The 15425-nt window shown below is 44.6% G+C and overlaps 1 protein-coding gene across 1 annotated transcript in view; it reads left to right on the top strand.

The window, feature by feature from the left end:
• Positions 1-1924: 1924 nt before the first annotated feature.
• TNFRSF9 (TNF receptor superfamily member 9) overlaps positions 1925-15425 on the top strand; it is a 73407-nt gene continuing 59906 nt past the window's right edge. Inside the window, exons 1-2 of the mRNA XM_068240484.1 lie at positions 1925-2157; positions 10136-10346. The gene's annotated coding sequence lies outside the window, so the exon portion shown is untranslated. The remainder of the gene's footprint in view (positions 2158-10135; positions 10347-15425) is intronic.

The raw sequence follows: 15425 nt of genomic DNA on the forward strand, positions 1-15425 counted from the left end.
CGATTAGCGTTTTAATGTCGGATTGGTCCTTTCAATTATTTTTCATTTTATTACAGTGTACATTAACTTTAAAACGTTAGCAAAATCGCTTCGTGCAAGTTTTGATGAGCAATTACGCCAGTGATTATATACTTTACATTGAAGCACAAACGCTAACAAAATGCTGCATGTCCTGCGTTTGCGATTTTGCTAATCGCAATCGCTTCTGTGGAATTTGCACCATCCATTTACATTGGCAGAGTGTTTAGGGAAATCGCTAGCGATTTTCTCACACTCCCTAAATGCTCAAAAATTCCAGCCCTTAAGGTGGCCACACACTCACTACAATTTTTAAAATATCTGTTCAATTTAAGAATTGCAATCAATTTTTCTGACTGATTGTAACATTTCAAAAATATGAACAATGTACCACACACCTATGTTCAATTTTTCCTCAGTTATGATAAAAATATTGGAAACTCTGAGAAAATTGTTAGGGTGTGTATATTAATAAACTGACAATCTAACATAGTATACAATCTTTAAAGAAATTGAAGAAACATTTTCAGCATTCCGGATCGATAAAAATCGGAAAAAAACAAAACAGGAAATCCAATCGGATTTTTCAGTCGAGTGAAAAAAAACTTTGCATTTTTTTTTTGGGGGGGGGGGGGGGGGGCGAAGATCCGATCATATTTATCGATTTGCCATAAATTGGATTATTGTAACGTGTGGGGCCATCTTTATAGGGCCTTCCCATTCCTCTCACAGTCCCTGCGATGGTTCCTCCTTTTGAATCTTCTGCCCCAGGAGATTTTAGAAGTCTTTGGGAGCCCAAGTGCTCCTGAAGAACGGACAGCTCTGTACTGCGTATGCGTTGTCGCACGAGAGAACAATCTAGCGCAGGTGCAGTACAGAGTTGCCTGTCTTCGGGAACCTCCTGCAGCAGCGGAGAGCAGTTTTCGACAGATTGGTAGAATACTGCTACTTGGGGAAAGTAAGCTCAAATTCCATTTCCTATGACTGCTTGTAATATGTAAAGTTAATAAAGTTATCTCTTAATAAAACAAGACTGCATTTAATCTATGTAAACATGAGTTGTTATGCCTGGTACACACCATGAAATTTCCCATCAGATTGATGGGTTGAATCAATAATCTCTAAGGCCCCGTTTCCACTATCACGAATCCGCATGCGTCTTGCGTATGCGGATTCGCATAGACAATATAAGTGAATGGGCCTGTTTCCACTTATGCGTCTGCGGGAGCGTTTTATTGTGCGGAGAAAATCTGCACGGAACACCCTGCAGAATTCGCCTGCATGTGGAATGCAGGCGAATCGCACACAATGTATTTAATAGGGAAATCGCATGCATTTTCCCCATGCATTTTTTGCCGCGAATTTGCATGCAAATTCGCATAGGTACCAATGTAAATTCACACAGGCAGTGACATGGTTACAATCGCATATACCCTCACCTATGCGAATTCGCATGCGATTTCATCAGCGGTGGAATCCAGGCGATTCCGCACTGCAATAGTGGAAACGAGCCCTCACAGGTCCGATCAAGTTTCTGATTCATTTTGTACAAAAGCGATCAGGTAAAACGATCGGAAATCTGATCAAACCTGTTGAAAATTATCTATTCGACCAGTTGATGACAGGAAATTGCATGGTGTGTACCAGGTCCAGCTATAGTGCTCCTCTCATCTGCGTTCAGTAGGTCTGACAAAAGCTACTTTACTACAGAGAATATTTTTGCTTATGCTGTTTTGTAAGAAGCAATGCTTGATAACTGTCCCTTAGCTCTGTAGGAGTACACGTATGCATTTTGGAAATCCCAAGCAAGCCACGGTGACAATTTCAGTGACATCATAAAAAAAATTTTGGGTTCAGATTACCGTTGTAACATTTTTAACATGAGAGAATTTAGTCATTAAATAGGTTTTGTAAGCATCGGCTAAAGCACTGAGCTAACATACTCCCACCCGTGACATTTCAGCTCTCACGTCAGTCATTGCTCTCTATCTGTGGTGGGGGGAGCTGTAAGGGGCTGGATCTATAGAGAAGGTACCTGTCTGAACTCAGTACTGCAAACTTTCTATGTGTTTTCAGCAGTCTGCACTGTACTCAGATGGACTAATACTGTTCAGAACTTCATATTCCTGGGAGAAATCAGTAAGTACTTCCATATATATATATTTCTGTGAACGTTTATAGATTATTTGATTCTGTTTGCTGCACATTTTATAGTGTATTGCTGATTCTATTTATTATAGGGATTCTTGTTCTTCACCATTCACCCTTCTTACCATAAGGTAAAAAAAACCTTTTTACAACTTGGTGTACTGTACATCTGAGCTTGTTTTTCTCCTGGTGCAGTAACCCATTGTAGTAAAATATATACTACACAGAAGAATTTTTTTTTTTAAAGAATCCAAATAACACCAGTTTGCTGATCATTTATCCTGTGCAGGGTTTGCGAAATCCTATGGCTACCAGGGATGGTCATAGTCAGGCAACTTCGCTACGCTGGAACTACGCGTATTTTTACGCAAATACGCTTCGCAATCTACGGCTCCGAAATCAGCCACTTCGCTACGATAGCATACCGTAGACTACGCGTTAAAATACGCAAGCTTCACGTAGTGCGTAGCGTAGTTGATGCGACCGCTTGTGCCCTTATGCGGAAAAATTTCCGCAATAATCTGCTAACTATGCGTATACATAAACTAATATAAGCATACATTCCACCATCCAATGCGGAATTGTATGCGTATAAAGGGCAATAAAATTCCTGCGCATGCGCAATGACCCATATAAATGCAGTTACCGCACGCGTAGTTGACTTCGCAATACATACGTCAACTACGCGTAGCGGGCGAAGCTTCGCATAGCGGGACTACGACTACACGGAAATGCGTACGTGTAGTTCTTAAACTTCGCCTACGAACTACGATGCGTAGTTGCATACTACGATGCGTAGATTCGCGCTGGCGTAGTTTACGAGCAACCCTGATGGCTACTTTCACACGGGGGCTTGCATTCCCTGTACAAACAGGATCGCAGCGGAGGGCAAAATTTGCATTGTGTGTTGCATGCACTGCTAGCACATCGAATGTTTCATTACAATGTAATAGCATCATGTTTGTGATCAGTGTGAAAGTAGCCAAAGTCTATTAACAGTTCACACTGCAACAGTTGAGATGTGATGCAAAAGATTCCGTTATTCTAATGTAGATCATGCAGTACATTGCTAGAATTGCACATGTTGACCCGCACAATATAAGTCAGTGAAGGTACTTTTGCTTCAAATGTTGTTTGGTTTATAAGTACGTCATAACGCAAAGCAATGATATGTCCTAGTGTGAAATTAGCCTTTAAAGGGGTTCTGTGGGGCTTCCTGAGGAGAAAAACTGCCACTTACCTGGGGCTTCTATCAGCCCCCTGCAGTGGTAATGTCCCACGCCGTCCTGCTCCCATCTGCCGTTCCCCGCAGCCGGCACCGGGCTATTATTCGTCTGTCACACAGACGAATAATGCGCGTTGCCGTGCCTCCGCTCGCGTCATCTGAGGCTTACTGCGCAGGCGCAGTACAACGGAGCCTTGTACTGCGCTTGCGCAGTAAGCTTCCGATGACGCAGGCGGAAGCGAGCGGGTGCGTGGCCACTGCAGCGCAGCCGCAGTTCGATCCCATGCCGCTTAGACCGGGGCCGGCGGCGGAGAACAGCAGATGGGAAGAGGACGGCGTGGGACATTACCGCTGCACGGGGCTGATAGGAGCCCAAGGTAAGGGTCTGTTTTTTTCCTCAGAAACCCCTAACAGAACCCCTTTAAAGGAACCTGAGATGTTTGATAGGGGTGTATTTATACTTGCCATTCATCTGCATATCTGACAATCATCTGCAGATCTGAAAATCCATCCTGGTGGATCTGATCTGCAGATGAATGTCTGTTAAACAAGGTGTGTATGAGGATCTGCAGATATCATAGACTATGAATGCATTTTGCAGGAACACATATTTTGCAGATACTGATGTTTTGAATGTGTGCAGCATCTTGCAAAGATTTTTATCTGATGGGGAGTTCAGCTCAATAGAATAGACTGTGTAGAGTATGGCTCTCATACTACATGGAAGGGGGTAAAATTGGTCTGAAATCTTTCATTTATCTTTCAAGTGTATATGTATATAAAGCTGTACTTGATGGATGCATGTCTTTCAACTCAGAAAACTGTGACTATTCAGTCATGTCCACTAGATGGCAACATTTTTTAATTTGCAAGTGTTTCTTAGGTGTACTCTGTATTCTGTAGCACTAGTTTACACATACAGTATGTGAAGTGAGGTGAATGTCAAGATGAAGAATAGCTAGTGGAGAGGAATTTTGTGATGTTTTGTCACTTAAAGAGAACCAGAGACGAAGAAGAAATAGATTTATACATACCTGGGGCTTCCTCCAGCTCCATAAGCCTGGATCGCTCCCATGCCGCCTTTCTCTGCTGCCTCTGTCCGCGGGTACCGGGTCCCGTCATTTCGTCCAGTCGACACAAGCACAGTGCGCTCCCTCTGTACTGCCGCTGGCGCATGCGTACAGAGCCGGCGGGAGCCCCTGTGGATGCGGAAGACTGGTCGCGTCCGGCGGAAGTGACGGGACCCGATACCGGCGATAGAGGCAGCGGAGGACGGCAGCAAGGGATCCAGGCTTATGGAGCTGGAGGAAGCCCCAGGTATGTATAACCTCTTTTTCCATTTTTAAGCTTTCCCTCGTCTCTGGTTCCCTTTAATGCTTAAAAGCTAACCTGTGGCGAGGACGGGGTTAAAAACTGGATTCTTACCTCCAGAAGTAGGAAGCAACTGTGAGGCCTGGAACCCACTGAAATCCGCAAACGCAAAACGCAACCGCTAGCGTTTTGCCTGAGCGGTTTGCAAGCGGATTCATGCGAGTTTTCGGTCGCGTTTTGCAACAGTGTATTTTTTTCCTCAGCGGTTGTGTAGCGTTTTGCGTTTCGCGTTTTTATCCTGATTGGTCCTGTGAATTCTTTTTAATTTTGTTACAGTGTGCTAAACCGCAAAACGCTAGCAAAACTGCTCAGTTTAGGTTTTGCTGAGCGTTTCTGCTAGCGTTTCAATACTTTACATTGAAACGCTAACGCTCCCAAAATGCTGCAGGTCCTGCGTTTGCATTTCTGGGAAACGCAAACGCTCCTGTGGAAGTTGCCCCATCCATTAACATTAGCCCAGCGTTTTGGCAAACTGCTAGCGTATCGCAGTGCTGCCAAAACGCTGCCAAAAGCGCTCCTGTGGGTTCCAGCCCTGAAGGCAGAAGTGTAAAGCCTGTTACACACCTGCAATTTTGATTGGCCAATCACTGAACAATTTTACCACCTCCATGTAGTAGATTTTGAATACTACTTGAAAAGGTTGTGTAAGTAAGCTCTCATACTACATAGAAGTGGTAACTTTGGTCATTGATTGGTCAAACAAAACTGAAGCTGTGTAAATTTTGCTAAGAGTTATTTTATTCTATATCAACACACAGGGCCGTTTTTTGCCCCGTTCAGCCGGTTCTGCTGAACGGGGCGCCGATGAGAGTGACAGATTGGGGGGCGCCAGGCAGAAGGATGTGACGTCACGTCACTGTTAGGAGCCGGTGACGCGCGGACGCAGTGCAGCGAGAGGCAGGAGGAGCTGTCCACCAGCGCGATTACCGGCTTCCTAGATCCTTCTGGGCGCTCCTGCGTGTTGACGTCACGTGACAGGAGCGGCCGCGCGATGACATCGATCGGACATTTCCTCCTACTGTGCAGCAGCAGTGTGCGGCGGAGCCCAGCCCCAGAAGGTGGAGTCTTTTTGGCCAGTCGGACTCGGGCTCCTCGCTGCCACTGCTGCTAGTGTGTGCCTTGGCCCTTGCTGCCACTGCCCCCTAGCACCTCCATGGTCCCCCGCCCGACCCCCACCGATCCTGGCCCGGCGCCTTCTTCCAGTTCCACCTGCCATGAGATGGACCTCATGGTAAGTAGGCAGTAAGGCAGGCAGTCTATGTACTGCACTGCCTCTCTCTTTCTGAAGTGGCTGCTGGGGGAGGGGGGCGCTCTTTTTGCCCTGGGCTGATGGTCAGAACCCACCATGGTGATGGTCTAACAGTGTGACTCCCTGGCTGGGGGTAGGGGGGCACTCTTTTTGCCCTGGGCTGGTGGTCAGACCACCAACCAGCCCAGGGCAAAAAGAGTACCCCCCATCCCCAGCCAGGGAGTCACAGTCAGACCATGGTGGGCTCTGACCACAAGCCCAGGGCAAAAAGAGCACCCCCCTACCACCCACAGCCAGGGAGTCAAAGTCAGACCATGGTGGTCTGACGGTCAAACCACCATGGTCTGACTGTGACTCCCTGGCTAGGGGGGGGGGGTGTCACTCTTTTTTTCCCTGGGCAGGTGGTCAGACCACCATACTGTGACTCCCTGGCTAGGGGGTGGAGGGGTCGCTCTTTTTTTCCTGGGCAGGTGGTCAGACGCAGAGTAAAAAAAATTAAAAATAAAATAAATATGGTGAGTTGGTTTCAAGAAGCCTTTTGGCATGATTTCACTTAGCAGCTTTGATTGGGGGGGGGGGATTTTTTGACTCTCGAATTGGGTGAAATTTAGCCTAGAAACTGCCCTGAACACAGAAATACAGCCACCGGCACTGCGGTCTCCAGCATTGGGGGAGGCACCTCCAGGGATGGGTTAATGGGGTACTGACTTTCGTGTGCTCAGGATTAATCAAAAAACATCAGTATTTCCAATCACCAGAAGAAACAAGAACATCCGACACTACTCACAAGGCTCTTCTCGGTTAGTTTATTTTCACAAGGTTAGATTACATCAATCCACACATTCCATGTTCCATATATAATAAACGGTACTTTTCCGTTAGCCGGGCGCATCCACTAGGTGGCGATAAAACTCCACCAGAATTACATCTTTCCCTACTATCCATGGCGGCCTGGAGGGGGAATAGTAATTAACGCCACCTGGTGGTTGCGCCCGGCTAACGGAATAGTACCTAATAAACTGACATACCCTGGTGGTCTTTGCTGGGCAGACTGCTGCTCCCACATTGTCCCCCAGAAAGGACCAGCAGGGTATGTCAGTTTATTATATATGGAATTATTTTATTTTATTCTATATGCAAATGAATGGGAATAATAAAAAATGAAGAAATTATTTTTCAGTTTTTGTCCATTGTAGTTTTAAAATAAAATGTGCTACATTTTTATTTGCCCATCTGTCTTGGTTATTACAATGTCTAACCTCTTGAGGACCAGAAGTTTATATCCCCCTAGTGACCAGGCAATTTTTATTTATTTTTTTTGCTTTTTACAATTTAGCATTTCGCCACTTTAACGATTTATTGCTCAGTCATACGACTTGGCACCCAATTGAATTCTACCTCCTTTTCTCGCCACGAATAGAGCTTTTTTTTTTTGGTGGTCTCTAATTGCTGCTGCAATTTTTTTTTTTATTTTAATTAAAATTGATTTTTTTAATAAAAAAAAAACCTATTTATTTTAATTAACCCTCTCCCCCACCCCAAATAAGCTCTAGACTACGTACATACACTGCATCAGCCTATGTATCGGATTAGATTGTGAGCAGTTGGGAGGGACAATTAAAAGGAACCTAAACTGAGAAGGATATGGATTTTTCCTTTTCAAATAATACTAGTTGCCTGACTCTCCTGCTGATCCTGTGTCTCTAATACTTTTAGCCACAGCCCCTGAACAAGCATGCAGATCAGGTGCTCTGACTGAAGTTAGACTGGATTAGCTGCATGCTTGTTTCAGGTGTGTGATTCAGCCACTACTACAGCTAAAGAGATCAGTAGCACTGCCAGGCAACTGGTATTGTTTAAAGAGAACCCGAGGTGGGTTTGAAGAATATTATCTGCATACAGAGGCTGGATCTGCCTATACAGCCCAGCCTCTGTTGCTATCCCAAACCCCCCTAAGCTCCCCCTGCACTCTGCAATCCCTCATAAATAACAGCCACGCTGCTGACAAACAGCTTGTCAGAGCTGGCTGTGTTTATCTCTATAGTGTCAGTCTGCTGCTCTTCCTGCCTCCTGCAGAACTCCAGTCCCCGCCTGCATCCCTTCCCTCCCTGCTGATTGGAGGGAAGGGACGGGGGCAGGGAGCAGAGCTCTGCAGGAGGCGGGGGAGCAGCCGAGACTGACACTACAGATGTCAACACAGCCCACTGTGATTTATGTCTGATTGCAGAGTGCAGGGGGACCTTAGTGGGGTTTGGGATAGCAACAGAGGCTGGGCTGTATAGGCAGATCCAGCCTCTGTATGCAGATAACATTCTTTAAACACACCTCGGGTTCTCTTTAAGGCTTCTTTCCCACCAAGACGTTGCGTTTTAGGGGACGTTATGGTCGCATAAGGTGCCCCTAACGCAACGCATGGTGGTGTTGAAGTTGGATGTCAGATTGAGCTGCAGTATGCAGCTCTCAAAGCAGCCGCTCCAGGTTAGTGATAGGAAGTCCGGATCTTTTTAAGGATTCGGATCATTTGAATCGGATCATTGAAAAGATCCGGATCTTTGAACCAAATCATTTTACTAGGGAAGCAGACTGGGTGAAATGACTAGCAGGACAGGACTTTCCCTGCGCTGTACATTCTACATGTTCTTGTTTCTTCCAGACAGACATCCACTGTGAACCGAATCTTTCATTGTGATGATCCGGATGATTCGACTCACAAAAAAGATCCGGATCAAATGAACAATTTGTTCATGATCCGGACAACACTAAAGTCCTACCACTAGTCTCTGCAGTGCAGTGAATATTAATTAGCCATGTAGCTGGCTGCAGAGGAGGAGGGGAGACCTCCTCCTCCAACATTACTGAGCATGTGCGAGCAGTCTAACGTACAGCATGCAGCACTTTGTTTAAACGTGCTGCGTTACTATATAACGCAACATGGACACTGAACAGCACAATTGATTTTACAGTGCTGTGAGTTAGGCTGCGTTACTGGCTGCTGTAACGTGGGACTTTAACGTCCCACTGTGAAACCAGCCTAAATGAAAGTGCTGCATGCTATGCGTTATACACGTTTTTAGCTGCGTTAGACTGTTTGCACATGCTCAGTAATGTTTTCTTTTTATTTTTTTAACGCATGCGCTGTTTTCGTTCTATCACTGTGTGACAAAAACGGCGCACCAAACGCAGAGCTAACTAACGTCCAAGTTATAGTCTTTCAATGCGTTGCATTAGGGGCACGTTATGCGACCTTACCGTCGCATCAAACGCAACGTCTTACTGTGTAAGAGGCCTAAAGGAGGCAGCCCCAACTTCCCTTTAGATGTGCATTTTTTTAAAAACTGCCTCTCCTTGCCTTGAATCTTCTCTGAATCTGTCTACTGTCTAATAGTCTTTCTAAACAATCTATTTAATTGCCGCAGATTAGAAGAACTTCAAGAAATGTTACACATGCAGGCTTTCTTATGTACAATTTATCTGAAAACGGGTACCCAAGAGGTTAAAAAACACAGCCTGGGTATTCCCAAAAGCCTTTTTTGTTCTGTTCTCACTGCTGCTGCCTGGGAGGTCTGTCCCCATTAGCTTGGCTGTTATCTGCATGCTTCTCTTCTTTTCTAAACAGTCGGTATATTCTGTTCCCATTCCGCTTGCTCTAATCTTTATGAATTGACATGTAGTGACGTGTTGAGATAATCACCGCATAAGGCAGTAATTTCCCGCACTGCTCAGGAATGTCAGCTTTTCATGCGGAAACAGATTTTATGAATTGACACTTTCCTAAATGGTCGGTAAAGTCAGCTGTTTTGAGCATTACCGCATGCGGAAATGCTTTATGATTAGAGGCAAATGTCTTATTGTAGGAAGAAAGACAGACGGATTCTCACAGTGTCGGACTGGGAGCTGAAAAAAGCTGAGGAAATCCACTTGCTGGCTAAGCAGCATTAATCAGGTATTGCTGCTCACAGTGAAGACTTGCTGCAGGTTTCTATTGGGAGTGATAACACAGGGTTACTTCTGCTTGGCCAGCAGGTGGATTTCCTCAATTTTTCCACCTTCCAGTCCGACACTGGATTCTCACCTCCACAAGGAAGGGTCCCACTGGTCACCAGTCACCTTCTTATACTTTCCAGACATCATTGTGAGACCTGCAACAAGAGTGAACTTTCTTCAGAGCCATCTGCCCTGCAACTTCCAGTCAAAAGCCCTTGGTCTTGCCTTGTAGTGCTCATTGCCACCAGAAGAGGGGGAATTCGGCAGCCATTTTGGAAGATGAGATTTACTGCTGTTATAAGGGCAAGAAGAAGACCCCTGCAGAGAGAATAGGTGGACCAGCTTCTTGAGGTATGTTGTTTTTCCTCACCAGGTTTTGGCGTGTAAGTGATTTTAAGTGGTATCTTCCCTTTTTGGAGGGAATGTTGTGCACACAATCTTCCAGCACGAGTGTTACCTGCACTCTGGTGGTGAATAAAGGAAGCTGGTGGTGAATAAAAGAGTTGGCAGGAGTGAGGTGCAAATTCAATACATGGGGAAACCATGTAATGTAAACTTCTGTTTATTGTAACATGTCTGGAAAGGGCTAAAGCCACCCCTTCTTCTTCAGACCTTTCAAGTGGACTTCAGAAGTGTGCCGTGTCACAGTAAGGCCTTGTTCACATTATAAATTGCAAGCACTGAGCGATTTTTATATAGCTATTTTTTTTAACACTTTTCGCTTAGAAAAGCGCTGTTCTAAACACTTTTGTGCAGTGATTAATTTTTTTTTTCACTTCTTGACGTCAGTCAGAAAGTGAACGCTTTGCCCTGGAAATGAATAACTACAATGCATTTCTTCATGAAAGCGCTTGGGAAATAGCAATTCAAAGCTTTTTAAAGCACTTTGCAATTTCCCTATATTTACTTTCTATTGAATCGCAAACGCTCAGAAAATGGTGCAGTAGCTGCGTTTGCGATTGAATAGAAAGCTCATCGCTTATGTGAGAACACTCACATATGTGACCATTGCACTAGTGCTTTTAAGGCGATTTTTAAAATCGCCAGCACTAAAAAAAAAAAAAAAAAAAAAAAAAAAAGAGCGAAATCGCTCTTAGTGTGAACAAGCCCTAACACTGTAAGTTATACATTTTGAGGGCTTTATTTATTTTCTTTGATATTCCTCGTAGGATTTTAAAATGTTGTGATCGGCTTTTCGTTCTCAGAGAGCTGGGAAGTTTTGCTTGAGGAGTTTCCTGAGCCACCTGCAGCAGAGTTCATATAAAGATGTATTGTGTAACAGAAATATTACTTGAAGTAATGTCAGGCTGATAAGACTATCATGGGGATTTCCCTCATCAACAAATGCTTTCTAGAAATATCCCTCTGGCAATCTTTTTCTGACCTTCATCTCACACCTCATTTTACCTCTGCTTCCTACTTCCTTTTATTTCATTTTCTTTTCAGCAAGCTTTTTGCATATGGAATGTCCTAACGTTGTTGTTGTTCTACAGCAGAAAGGCAAAAAAACATTGATGCACTCCAATGGATCTTATAGTTATATATTTTAGTTTCAAAACCATCTTTATTAGCATATTTGTTATTAAAATGTACAACATTTGCAAATAGCATGCTGTCAGTGTTACTTTCGTGTAAATGGTAACATATAAACAGATAATATCCCTGGGTACTTATCCGTTAGCCGGGCGCATCCGGCAGGTGGCGCTAATTACTATTCCCCCTCCAGGCCGACATGGATAGTAGGGAAAGATGTAACTCTGGTGGAGTTTTGTCGCCACCTAGAGGATGCGCCCGGCTAACGGATAAGTACCTATCCCTGCATGGAATCAAATAACAAATATTCAAATAGTATACAACGTAAATTATCATTTGTTCTGTTTCCATTAGCGATTTATATTAAAACGCATTTTTATACAGTTCCTACCTCCAGGTAAGGAGTATTAGAATAATTCACTTAGGCCTGGAACCCACTGCAAAACGCAATCGCAATCAGTTAGCGTTTCGTATGAGCAGTTTGTAAGCGATTCCTTGAGCGTTTTAGGGAGCAATTTTAAAAAGTGTATCAATTTGCCAGCGGTTGTGTAGCGATTAGCCTTTTAAAGTCTGGTGGGTCTTTTCTATTAATTTTAATTTTGTTACAGTGTACATTAACTTCAAAACGCTAGCAAAATCGCTCCGTGCAAGTTTTGATGAGCGATTACGCCAGTGATTATATACTTTACATTGAAGCGCAAACGCTAACAAAGTGTTGCATGTCCTGCATTTGCGATTTTGCTAATCGCAATCGCTTCTGTGGAATTTGCACCATCCATTTACATTGGCAGAGCGTTTAGGGAAATCGCTAGCGATTTATCATGCTACCTAAACACTCAAAAATCGCTGTACTAGGTTCCAGCCTTTAAAAAGATTTTGATACTTGACAGACTTGTCACGTACCGGGGTTATATGCTTTATAAGGCTCCTATCACACTGCAGCCTTTGTGTTCCATAGCAACGGACAATGCAACTACATTTCAATGGTACGTTCACATCAGCACATCCGTTTTTCAGATCAATTCCATTGGGCACAATCAGAGCGATTGTGCTTTCGTTCCCATTTGTGGGCACAAACAATCGGTCGCAACAATCAGCTTGGCCGGTCGATCGTGCAGGCAATTGTATCGTTAATGGGCTCCATTCACTCTGATACGTTGCACTGCATTGATACTAATACAGTATAAAATCACATAGCAAATGCAATGTGATTGTATTGTAATGGAATGTTCACATTGGCATGCTAGCAGTGTGGTGAACTGTATGTCCAGTCTCCAGTGCTGTTGCCACTCATAGCACATGCGTTATGCAACGGACCACTGTGAACCTAGCCGAAATCTTATTAACTCCATGTAGTATGAGGTTCAACAGATATTGAATACCATGAGCAGATTGTGCAGGTAAGCCCTAATACTACATGTAGGCGAGAACATTTGTAATTGATTGGCCAACCAAAATTGAAAGTGTGTACCAGGCTTTAGTCAGTGAGATGCAAATAATTCCAAATTCATGCAGGATATTGTATGTACATTTATGCAGCTTGAAAATGGGAGCTAGTGTAGTTGAGGTGAGCCTGATTTAAAGTCCATACGGAACAGGTCTCCAACGTCTACAACTTGAAGCACTCGAAGGCCTGGTGCACACCAAAAACCGCTAGCAGATCCGCAAAATGCTAGCAGATTTTGAAACGCTTTTTCTGTAGCGTTTCAGCTAGCATTTTGCGGTTTTGTGAAGCGTTTTTGGTGTAGTAGATGTCATGTATTTGTTACAGTAAAGCTGTTACTGAACAGCTACTGTAACAAAAAACGCCTGGCAAACCGCTCTGAAGTGCAGTTTTTCAGAACGGTTTGCGTTTTTCCTATACTTAACACTGAGGCAGAAACGCATCCGCAATCCAAAATCTGCAGCAGCCCGGGAGTATGCGTTTCTGCAAAATGTCTCCCACTCTGGTGTGCACCAGCCCATTGAAATACATTACCCTAGCGGATCCGCACCCGCAAGCGGATCGCAAACCGCAGCAGAACCGCTCTGGTGTGCACTAGGCCTAATTGGCCGAATAGCACAGGTATATTATCTGCCACCTAACAGTTCAAGAGGTTGCTTTCCACCCAATCATGTTAGTGGAATTTCCCTATGGATTTTCTCTCTGGCTTGCATCAACCATAATAGCGCCTGAAAATGTAATTAATTACTCTTGGGTGGAATTCGATTTACCCATTTTCAATCTGCATAACTTTGTTTACAAAATTAGCATAATCCTGCATCAACTCATAATTATAGGCATGTGATTGCTTGTCCCTAATGCAGAGGAGATATGGTTGACAAGATGCCAATACCTCTGGCTTACATGCAAGCTGTATGCAGCTTAAGGCCTGGAACCCACTAGAGTGTTTTTTTGAGTGCTTTTAAGCGATTTCCCTAAACGCTCTGCCAATGTAAATCGATGGGACAGATTCCACAAGAATGATTGAGATCAACAGGAAGTGCATCTGATTGGCCCCAGCTCCATACAATTTGCATGCGATCTAGACTTATTGCAACTCTTTATAAACCTCTCTGAGGCCTGGTGCACACCAAGAGTGGTTCTGAGCTTTTTTGTTTTTTAAACGCTTGTGGGAGGAAAACCGATTGGCTAATGAATGGGATGGTGCACACCAGAGCAGTTTGTTTTTTCCCCAAAAGCAAACTCTGGTCTTGCAGCATTTTTGCAGTTTTTTTATGAGGCGCTTCTGCCTCAAAGTAAAGTATGGAAACTTGCTCTGAAAAACGCTAGATCAGAGCAATTTTTCCAAGCGTTTTCGTTACAGAAGCTGTTCAGTAACAGCTTTACTGTAACAAAATATAAAATCTGCTACACAAAAAAAGCTCAAAAAAATGCTAGGCATGTTTACAAAATCTCTCTAAACATGCCTAGAATCGCTCTGAAAAACCTCTTCAAAAACAGCTAGTGTTTGTGGATCCGCTAGCGTTTTTTGGTGTGCACTAGCCCTAAGGCCAGGGTCACACTTAGCAGAATCGCATGAGTTTTCCCCATAGAATGTAGTGGGAAAACTCATGCCATTCTGCTAAGTGTGATCCTATCCTAAAGCTGAGGAAGAAACGACCACTCTGACAGTAGCTGACAAACTAGGTCAGACTCAGCCAGCTATTATAAATCTGTTTAATCCTTTCTGGACCAGCACCCTCTGCCCCCTTAAGGACCAGAGGGTGCTGGTCCAGCAAACCGCCGCTTCCCGACGAATCGCCGCAAGTTACCGTCGCTCCCGCCGGACACGCCGCACTGTTTCCGCCGCAGGCTGCTCTCTCTGCCGTCTCTATGACGGCAGAGCGCTGTGCGCCGGTCAGGAGCCACTTTCATTGGCTCCTGACCCTGTCACTCCATGTAAGCCAATGGGAAAGGCTTACATGAATGACAGGGCCAGGAGCCAATGAAAACTGCTCCTGCCCGGCTCACAGTTCTCTGCCGTCATAGAGGCGGCAGGGCATCACATTGCGGCGGGGGCAGAGCGGACCGAGCGACGGGGACGGGCTGGGGCGCGCGGTCAATCGGACGTAGAGTTTACGCCCGGTCAGGACCGCAGCGCCCCCTGCCCGACGTAGATTCGTACTCGCTCGGTCCGAAAGTAGTTAATACAGAAAATACAGACTCCTAATGTACAAAACATTGGGCATTGCTAAACAATTTAAATTTATCATCATAAAACTGTGAACTTGAAGGAGATTTAGAATGTCTAATCACCTGTTTGGGTACTTATCCGTTAGCCGGGCGCATCCGGCAGGTGGCGCTAATTACTATTCCCCCTCCAGGCCGACATGGATAGTAGGGAAAGATGTAACTCTGGTGGAGTTTTGTCGCCACCTAGAGGATGCGCCCGGCTAACGGATAGGTACCCCTGT

Source organism: Hyperolius riggenbachi, chromosome 6, assembly GCF_040937935.1.
Source record: "Hyperolius riggenbachi isolate aHypRig1 chromosome 6, aHypRig1.pri, whole genome shotgun sequence".
Classification (NCBI taxonomy): Eukaryota; Metazoa; Chordata; class Amphibia; order Anura; family Hyperoliidae; genus Hyperolius; species Hyperolius riggenbachi.